We start from the raw sequence: 10675 nt of genomic DNA, 5'->3' as shown, positions 1-10675 counted from the left end.
AAAAAGAGTGAGGGTTGACTCGCCTTTCTCCTCGCTTTCAAGTGTCCCTATTTCGGAGTTCCAGACTTCCCAACTGAAGATCAAAAGAACTAAAGCTATTGTTCCACCTCCTTCACTGTGCAAACAGTTTGTTAAGCAAGCTTTGGCTAGTGAATTAATGGTAGATATTTTCAAACTGGCCAACTAGTTTGTGAAAAAGTATACAGTTTTGCTCAACTAGGCTTGGTTAGAGGGAGAGCACGATGACTATTGGCCCTTCACTTGGTGTCCCTCCTAATGAACAATTGGCTTGTGCTCAAGTTTTATGGGAGAAGAACTGGGTGTTGTGTGGCCAGGTCGGTTCTCAGGTGATGGAGTTGAATTTAATTGCTGATGCTATGGCTGCTTCCCAAAAGAGAGCCAAAGACTTAGAGGGAGATCTTCAGCAGATGAAGGAATAATTTGCCACTCTTCAGGAAAAAATAGCTACTGCTCGAGAGAGTCACTCATCCATGCAAGCTGAACTAACCAAGAAAATTTAAATCTTTGGAGGGAGAGTCACATGATCGATGACCATAATGCTAAAATCTATGTAAATTCATAGAATGACATAGTCTTTGAGTTGCAAAAGTGTTACCTAAGAGATGATTTCTCCTGGGTGAAAGAACTTGAAGGGAGGGAAAAAGAGGTGGGCATGGGGGTGAGGATGGTTATGTAGGCCTTTTTGCATGAAAAACTTTGCAAAAACTTAATATAAATGAAGTTCTTTTTTTTCATTCTTTTGTATTTCGTATTTGATTATTCGAATCCACCGGCTGAGCGAATTTTACTGATTATTTAAAAAAGAAAAGTAATAGTTAATCTACCTTATAGTAACCATATTTTTAACTACTCAGTATTGTAAACAAAATAAAAATAAATTCCTATTACCTTTTTTATTTTCTTTTTTTCTTGTCCGTATGAAAACATCATTCATTTAGTGGCCGAGTTAATTATTTTTGAGCTCTAAACTTTTATAATTAATTAGTCCTGGCGAACTATTGCCATGGATGAGTTAAGCACTCTTCTATTATTTAGCTTGGTAGACTATTATTGTGGATGAGCTAAGCATCTTTTTATTAATTAGTTTGGCAGACTATCACTATAGATGGACTAAGCACCCTTTGATTAATTTAGTTGATGGACTATTATCATGTATAGGCTAAGCACCCTCTGATTAATTTAGCCTGGCGAACTATTATCGTGGATGGCTAAGCACACTTTAAACTTAAAAATTGAAAGAAAATGGACTTTTTATTGATAGTACTTACGAAGATTATAGATATTCCAAGTTTGGGGTAGTATTTTTCCATTTGTCTCAGCTAGCTTGTAAGTTCTTGGGTGTATAACTTTTGAAACTACATAAGGTCCTATCCAGTTACATCCTAACTTGCCTACTTTAGCTAATCCTCTTATGACACCATCTCATTTGAGAACCAAGTCTCCAACCATAAATGCTCAACTTTTGACCTTTCTGTTATGCATGTTAATCATTTTTTGCCTGCACTGAGCCATCAGAATGACAGCTATTTCTCTCAGTTCCTCTACCGAATCTTAAATCTTAAATCTTCTTCCTGTGATGCTTCCTCTAGGTGTTCTATTTGCGTTGATGGGACATTTACTTCTATTGGTATTGTTGCTTTTGAGCTAAATGCAAGTGAAAATAGTGTCTCTTCTGTTGCCGTTCTTAGTGTAGTTTGGAAGGCCCATAAGATATTCAGTAGATGGTTGAGCCATGCTCTTTTTGCTTCACCCAATTGCTTCGTAAGTCCAGGAAGAATTGTTTGATTCTTGACTTCAGTCATCCCATTTATTTGAGGATGGTAAGTTAAGGTAAAGCATCAGTGCATAGTTTTCTGAATTTCTCATTGGCAAATTGTGTGTTGTTATTTGTTATAATGGCTTTGGGAACTCCTGTTAGTAGTATGCCCTAGAGCATATCATTTTATATGTATCTTATACATATTTTATTAATAAAAGGCATTTTTATTTTTCCATTTACATAATATATTTATGTGTAATAGAAAAGGTCCATTGATATTTTGTTAGAAATTCTATTATTAAGTTGTTAAGAATATGAGTGACAGTATTTCTAGCACAAAGTATCATAAATTGGTTCATAATCGAGGATACTTCACAATAAGGACATGACTTATCCAGAAAGATTGTAATCATATTTGTTCCCAAGTTATTTATATGAGATGTAAATAAGATGGAATGGTGAGTCTCATGCTATATAACAAACATGATAGGCACTTATACATGATAGGTACTTATACATGATAAGAAAGTCAAACTAGTGACACTTATGATAAGCACATGGAGTTTACTCTTGTCAATGCATTGTCATAAATTATATCAGTGCATATAATCTGTAGACCTGAGATAACACAGTTATCTTATATATAGGTGGTTTGAGTTTGATACTGCTTTCATACTTGTACTGTGTATGGGTATATGGGCATGTGTTGGCTCCTACTAGTTATATATAGAGGTAGGTGTTGATCAAGATGGAATTTGTTACCCTAAGCAAATAGGGATAAAAACCTATGTTCATTTTATTATTCTTGATGTTTCAAGTTCCTGGCCAGGATAGATAGATTTAATCAGAAAAGAGTTTAATGAGAAAATCCTTTTAATCAAGAACTGGAATTAAAAGAGAACATAATATTCATAGCAAATAGGGTTTGACATAAACTATGCCTCCAGCTCGAATTGGAATTTTATAACAGAGAGATTCTAGTGCATGGTAACATATGATTATAGGTTCCTTTAAGGTAAACCTTATTACTAGTTGGGTGGCTATGGCATACTACGCTAGGTGTTAACCATAGTCTATGAGGTGCCTAAAATGATTTAGAGAAATCATTTATGGTAAGAAAGAGTTCAGATGATATTAAGAGTTGATATCATATCTCATTGCCAATTAGTGATGAGCCTAGTAAGTCACACACATACACAAGTAATCACCAAGTTAAATGTGATTTAATTAATTAGTTAAAGAGTTTAATTGATTAATTAAATAGGTTTGGTTTGCAATTAGATTGCAAAGTTTCTAGCATGACTTGAAACCAAATCTAGGTTATTGGATGTATAATATAAGTTAAATTTATATTTAAAGTGTTTAAATATGAATTTAATTATGAGAAATTAATTAATAGAGATTAATTAATTAATTTATATTTGATATAAATTGATTAGAAGAAGAGAAATAATTATTTTTCGTTGAGAACTCAAAATTAAGACACAAGGGTATTTTGGTCATTTCACAGGGTGACATGTGGCACCATGAGATGGTGACACATGGCACTACATATAAGCTTGCCAATTGTCTTTTAATCATGTAAGATGATTAAAGTCAAGATTAAATCTAAGTGTAACACTTGGCACAATGTGATTGGGTCAATTAAATTAAGAGCCAATCATAAGGTGACACGTGGCAAGGGTTTTAAGTGATGATTTAGCTATATAATGTGTTGTTATGAAAGAGTAAAATAATAAGCTGCTGATCTTCATAGGTGCCGCCACCCTTGGAGTGCTCTTCCTCTCTTCTTCTTCATCTCTCATCAATTCAAAGAGAATCGCCAATATTCTCTTGAATTAAAAATATTAGAAATCATTTCTAGTGTCCTGTATGCATCTATAACATATCTAAAGACAAACCCTGATTTTCTAATTAATTGGAAAGGCTTGAGAAGCTGTTCAAAGGGCTGCCATTGGTGATCTTATTGTGGACAAGCTAGAGGGACAACATCTAGTGTCCTAGGTGCATCCCAAAGGTGCTAAACACAACTGCAGTGCATCAAAAGGTTAGTGCACTTGTTCTTGATCTAATCTAGGGTTCTAATGAATTAATCTGTTAATTCTAAAATCTTAAAAGGCAAATGTAGATCCAAAATCATATTAAAAGAGTTTTAATATGCTGTTTAACATTGAAATCAAATAGATAAATAATGAATCTTGCATGATGCATGAGACCCTAGAAGAAAAATTTTTGAATTCAATGATCTAAACTTATGTTTTTCATGCTTCCTCTCCTTCAACTCCAAACCTACAAAAGATATTTTCTCTGAAAAAAGTGATTGCTCGATCTACTGTTATGTGCTGTGATGCTTCTATTTCTAACCATTTGGTAAAGTGATCAATGGCGATAATGATAAATTTGCAGGATTCTAATGCCTTGGGAAATGGTCCGAGTTTGTCAATACCCCATTAATAGAAGGGCCAAGGGTTGCCGATGGCTGATAGTATCTCTACTGACTGTCGAGAGATATTACTGTATGCTTGGCATTTTTGACATTTCTGAACTAACTCCTTAGCATCTTGTACTGCAGTACGCTAGAAAAATCTTTATCTGAATGCTTTCTTGATGATCGTTCTTGCTCCTTCATGGGCATCACATAATCCTTTGTGAACCTCAAGTAAAACTAACAAACCATATTTTCTACTGATGCATTTTAGCCATGGTTGGAGGTAAGACTGCCTGTATAGCCATCCGTCAATTATGTTGTATCTTACTGATCATTATACGATCTTTTTGGCTTCATGTAGATCTTCTATAAGTGTGCCTTAGTCGAGGTAGCAGAAAATTAGCTTCATCCATGTTTTTCCAACTTCAATTGAGAAAGCTTCTTCCTTTAGGTCTATGGTTAGCATCATTATTTCTTCCAAAGGAATCGGTTGTGAGAAGTGCTGCTCGCCTGCTGCAGCTACTTTAGCCAAACTATCAGTTTCTTGATTTTCCTCCCTCAGTATTTGAAGATGTTTACCTCTCCTCCTTTGCCCTGATTTGTGCTAGCATTTCTTGGATACGTAGTTCATATCTTTCCAAGTTCTGATATCATACTTGGAAAATCCCCTGCAATTGATTAATGACTAATTGTGAGTTACAATAAAGGTTAATGTTTTAGGCTTTTACCTCTTTGATAATTCGGAGGGCCGTGAGGATGGCTTCGTATTCAGCCATATTGTTTGTTACTCAAAATGTAACAACCTAGGCAAATCCCACATCGACAAAACACGGGAGAGATGCTGGGTTTATAAGTTGGTGGTTCAACTTTGCTTTATGCGGTCCTTCTAATATTAATCCTATTCTAGCGTCGAAGGAGCTTGAAGCTCCATCTGACCACACGTTCCAATGTTTTCTAATTTTATCTTCTCCTTCAAGAACTGGGGTTTGCCCAGTCACAAAGTCTGTGAGTACCTATGCCTTTAGTGTTGTTCTTGGCATGTATCTGATATCATATGCTCCTAAGCTGATTGACCATGTCACCAATCATCTAGATGTCTCTAGTCTATGTAAGATTTTTCATAAGGGTAAATTTGTTCAAACTTTCACGATGTGTGCTTTGAAATACGGCTTCATTTTTATCACAACTATCAGCACTGTATAGGCGAGCTTCTCCAAGATTGGATAATTGAGTTTTAACCCTTTCAGTACTTGACTAGTGTAATATATCGATCACTGCATGCCCTCTTTTCTTACAAAGGCTGAACTAATGGTTTCTTTAGTAATTGCAAGATAGAGATAGAGATAGAGAACCTTGCCTGGTTTTAGCGAATCAAGTAATGGGGGTGAAGATAAAAACTATTTGATTTGTTCGAAAGCTACCTAGCATTCGTCAACCCATTTGAAGTTCTTCCTTGTTCTTAGTGCTCGAAAGAGTGGTAGGCATTTCTTAGCTGAGTAGCTTATGAATTTTCTGAGTGCGGTGATTCATCCATTTAATCATTATACTTCTTTGATATTGCTCGGAGGTTGTATGTCAAGGATTGCTCGGATCTTTTATAGATTGTCTAGATTTTGCTTCATTCTAATTTTGTCTAGCACATAAAATGCTTCGGCTATGTCTCTAGCGTGATCTTCCACTTTTTTGAATTTTATAATCATGTCAATGTATACCTTCACTGTTCTTCCCTTCTGTTCCTTGAGCATTTGGTCCATGAGTCTTTGATACATTGCTCTAGTATTTTTTAATCTAAAGGGTATTGCTCTGTAGCACTATACTCCTAAATTTATCAATAAAGTGGTTTTCTCCTCATCTTCTAAATCCATCCTTATTTAGTGGTATCCTGATATTGTGTTGACTAGCGATACTACTACATGCCCTGCTATTGTGGCCACCAATTTGTCAATGCTCAAAAACAGGAAATGATCCATTGGACATGCTTTGTTGAGATCTATGTAGTCAATGCACATTCACCATTTTCCATTCTCCTTTTTTACCAAGACGACATTAGCTATCCAGGTTAGGTATTTTACTTCCTAGATTAAACTTGCATCCAACAATTTTTTCACTTCTATTTTAATTACCTGCTAAAATTTTGGTGTGAAGCGTCTCTTCTTTTGTTGGATTGGTTTGGCTTTCGGATCAACGTTTAACCTGTGGGTTATTATTATTAGATCTACTCCTTTATTATCCTCCGCCTTCTAAGCAAACATTGTTATTCTGTTTTTTAGGGTTTGGATGACTGCTTCCCTACTTGCTCTGCTAAGTGCTATCTTAAGGTGTATTTTCTTTCCTTCCTTTAATTCCTCTTTTGTTATTGAATCAACTAGTTCAAGTGAGATTTGACTTTTTAGCTTTTCAAGTAATTCAATTGGTAGAGTCACTTCTATTACTACCTCTATTGAGTTTTTATAGCATTCCCATGCTTACTTTTAGCTTCCTCCGACTATTGCTATTCCTCCCAGGGCTGGTAGCTTCATGCATAGACATTTCATGTTGATTACTATATCATTGTCATTTAGGATCGGTAGGGTGAGAGTGATGTTATAGGACAAAGGAATGTCAATCACTACGAATTCTATGTAGATTTCCCTCTTGTACCCTTCATCACCCAGTACCACAGTAATTTCACAGTTCTAAGTACTGGAACTATTTTATCCCTCAGGCTAACCAAAGGGTACATGACATTAGTTAGGTTTTTTGCTCTGTGTCTGAGCTTTTCCATAACTTCTTTTATTAGGTGATTGATTGAGCTGCCTATGTCGATTAGTACTCATTAAACTGTATGCCTATTTATCTACGTAAATGCAACTAATGGGTCAATATGTGGTTGGTTAACCTCATTGTCTCTAGGACCTATAATGATTGCTTCTTTGCTAATTCATTTCTATCGATAGAAAGGATTGCTTAGATTCTAATGCCACTTGGCTCAGCTGGCCTCTTGTTGCCTATCTTGCCTGTATTTGGCCCCTTAGCTGTCACATTGATCACTCCAATTAAGCTTTCATCCTTTTCGAGAATGATATCCTTATTCCTAGGAGCAGGTGTTCTTCTTTCATTTTGACTATCCCTGGTAAATTTTTTGAGTCGGCTGTCTCTGATTAGCTATTTTATTTCATCTTTTAGTTATCTGCATTCATCGGTCATGTGTCCATAGTCTTCGTGGAACTTGAAAAATTTTTCGTTATCTCTTTTACCTGTAGTATCAGGGTTGAGTTTCTTCGGCCAATTGACCTATTCCTCATTTTTCTGTATCCACTTGAGTACTTAGGGTCTAAGCTCGCTCAAAGGTGTATAATTATGAAATCTTATTTTGTTCCACTCTTCGTTTCTCTCTGAATGGTAAACCTGATCCTAGCTGTAGTTTTTCTTATTCTACTTCTTTTCATTGTTATGTCTAGACTTCCTTTCTTCCCTAAGAGCTTGTTATTCATCATCCAACCTGATGTACTTCTGAACTTTTTACATTAGCTGGTAATAATCTACTATAGAATTTTTTATAAGTGAATCTGAAAATTTTGTATTGTCCCCTTTTTTATAGCTTTACATGTTGTTTCATGGTTTAAGTTCTCTACTTGTATTGCTTCAGTGTTGAAACTGGAAATATAATCTTTTAAAGATTCACCTGCATCGTTTGATTTTTTAAAGAGCAGAGGATAGCTTTTTTGGAGGGATGGAAGAAATGAACTTATTCTTAAATTCGATGGTGAGCTGGTGCAAGTTCTAAATCGATCCAGGCTTAAGGCATTGGTACCATTTCAGTGCCAGCCCAGTCAGTGTCATTGGAAATACTCAGCATAGGTGGTAGTCATTCATATTTTAGAGCATCATTGTTGTTCGAAAGTTCACCATATGACTTCTCGGATATGTTGTCCCATCGTACTTATCCAGCACAAGCAATTTAAATTTTGAAGGGAACTATTCAGCTAGGTGTTTTGCTGGTTTTACAACCCTGCAAGTGCACAGATCGCTAACAAGTAATAAAGTGATGAGTAGAGTATCGTTCCTACGAGGAATTTGATTAGCAAGTACCAATCTACACAATAATTTTGACTGTCTAAGCTATCGAATACTTAAGGAATGAAGTTTGTTAACCTTAAACACTAGAATGGTAAACTTAAAACGAAATGATTTATTTGAAACAATTCTGGAATTAAGATTTCACACTTGAATCTTGCTATGGATGTTATCTTATTTATTTACTAGTTTTGAGAATCATTTACCTTAATGGAAATCAATCCTAAGGTATCCTAAGTCCTCTCTCAAGGTACCTAAGGTGTATTCTAATTAACTTAAATTCGACTTTCGTGGCGATCAGATTAATTAAAATCCCTTAAGGTCTTTGACTAATTTTAAAGTTCCACAAAGGTATCAGCCTATGTCTAGGTCAGAATTTCTAAGTTCAAGATCTTGATTTTCTAATATTAATCTTCACCTTTCAATCTTTCAATTAATATCTACAATCAATACTAAGTGGGTACCAGCACATAGTATGCATTAAGATCACAAGAAATTAAATTAAGGAACAAATCTCAAATCTAATAAATAAAATTTAATGTTTATCCATAACAATGATTACAAGCATTACTCTCCCTATTCCAGAATATAAAAACTACTCACTCATGAGTTCAGCAAACATCATGATAAAAAGGTAAAGACAATAAAAAGAAATCATATAGTGTAGGAGGGGGGCGTGAGGCGAAATATCATCCATTAAAATTATATAAAATGCACCAGGTAATGCCCAGGAAAGATGGTGGAGTCACAATAGTCTCACTTAAGTACCACCTCCTTAGACAACATTTCCTAGACATGCACTTCATACAATCCTAATAGAATCAAACCACTGGTAAGTACCGTCTTCCCATAACACTACCACGGTACTAAGGATTTATGCCACGAAGGCATAGATAGATAGGAGTCGCCACCCGGGTAATAACCGGGACATATTCAATGTTTCTTCCGAGGGTCATGGATGGCAACTTACTCCTTGCAGAGTTTCCACAACCGTCATTACCATAGCCCAATGTCTAGGTTCGGGATAGTGGGTACATAAGGGGAAGGTGTTAGGCACCCCTTACGCCTGGTCTAACCTCGTTAATTCGAGTGTCAGTCCTCTACTAATGTTTCTAAAAGTCTTGTTTATTATTCCTTTATTAAACTTTATCCTAAAAATGCAATTCTAATCCTACACACGCAAGTAATTCACAAAAAGGGTTGCTGTTTACACACAATTTTCATGCACAAGTAATTCCTATCTATGGGGTTGCTAATTATTTAAATGATATTTACCAGATGACTAAAATTAATTTATTATTGGGAATTTAATTTACAAACAAATTCAATTTCAAATAACCCTATGTTTCTATTTAACCTAATTAATTAATTTTCACCAAGTTACCCTAAGGATAATTGAACTAAGTTAATTATGTACATGTGTAATTTATTCTAATATCACATAAGTCCCAAACAATCACAACCTAATAAAGATTTCTAACATGCAAATTTATTTTACAATTACCAAGTATTAAATTAAATTTATTTTACATGCCAATATTAGTTTAATTTATAAACAAGATTAATTTTAATTTACAAAGTATTTATTTAAATTAATTACATGCAAAAGTCAGTTAAATTAAAAACAAAGTTAATTTTAATTTACGAAATGAAAGTTCTATTATTACTATAATTTCATGCCAATGGTTATTCGAGAAGTTTAGAGCTACTTACTTGTTGGTAAATGCAGTTGCCATTGGGGCAAGCTACCCTTAAAAAAGGGTCTTCTCTTCTAGTATGGCAATGACATCCCTGGCTTACTCCCATTTAGCTCCATATAAGCTCCGCGCAAATGCCCTCTTTGGTACTTACCTTAGGGCTACTTACCAATTTTGTTTGTAAATAAAAAGAAATAAAGAAAATAAAGAAAAATAATAAAAGTACGAGAGACAGAAACTAAACATGTGCAGAGTTGTGTATCCCCTCAAATTAAACATGATTACATGATCTATATGAACATATAAAATAAATTGAAGACAAAGAGCATAGAATTAAAAGATTGTGTGGCATAGATCTTGAAAAGAAAACAATAAAAACTGACCTTCCAGAAATCTTGTATGAAAATCTTCTTGAAGAGAAAAACAAATAAATAAATAAGAAAGAACTCAAAGAGTCTTAAATATCTCTAAATTTCTTATAGCTCTGAATTTTCTCTACCTCTTTCCTCCCATCATCCCCTTCTTCTCTTCTCTAGTAGGGTATTTATAGGGTTTTGGGAGAGAGGTGTGATAGGGTTTGGAGTCTTAGGATGATAAAGTTTAGATGACTTAAACCACTACAATTGCAGAATTCGAATAAGACTGGGATATGGGTGAGGTGTTTCAACCAATAGGAAGACAGAAAAAAATTGAAGGCACCAATAGGGAATGAGG

This window comes from Hevea brasiliensis, chromosome 12 (genome assembly GCF_030052815.1).
Source record: "Hevea brasiliensis isolate MT/VB/25A 57/8 chromosome 12, ASM3005281v1, whole genome shotgun sequence".
Taxonomy (NCBI): domain Eukaryota; kingdom Viridiplantae; phylum Streptophyta; class Magnoliopsida; order Malpighiales; family Euphorbiaceae; genus Hevea; species Hevea brasiliensis.
This window is presented reverse-complemented; position numbering follows the sequence as displayed.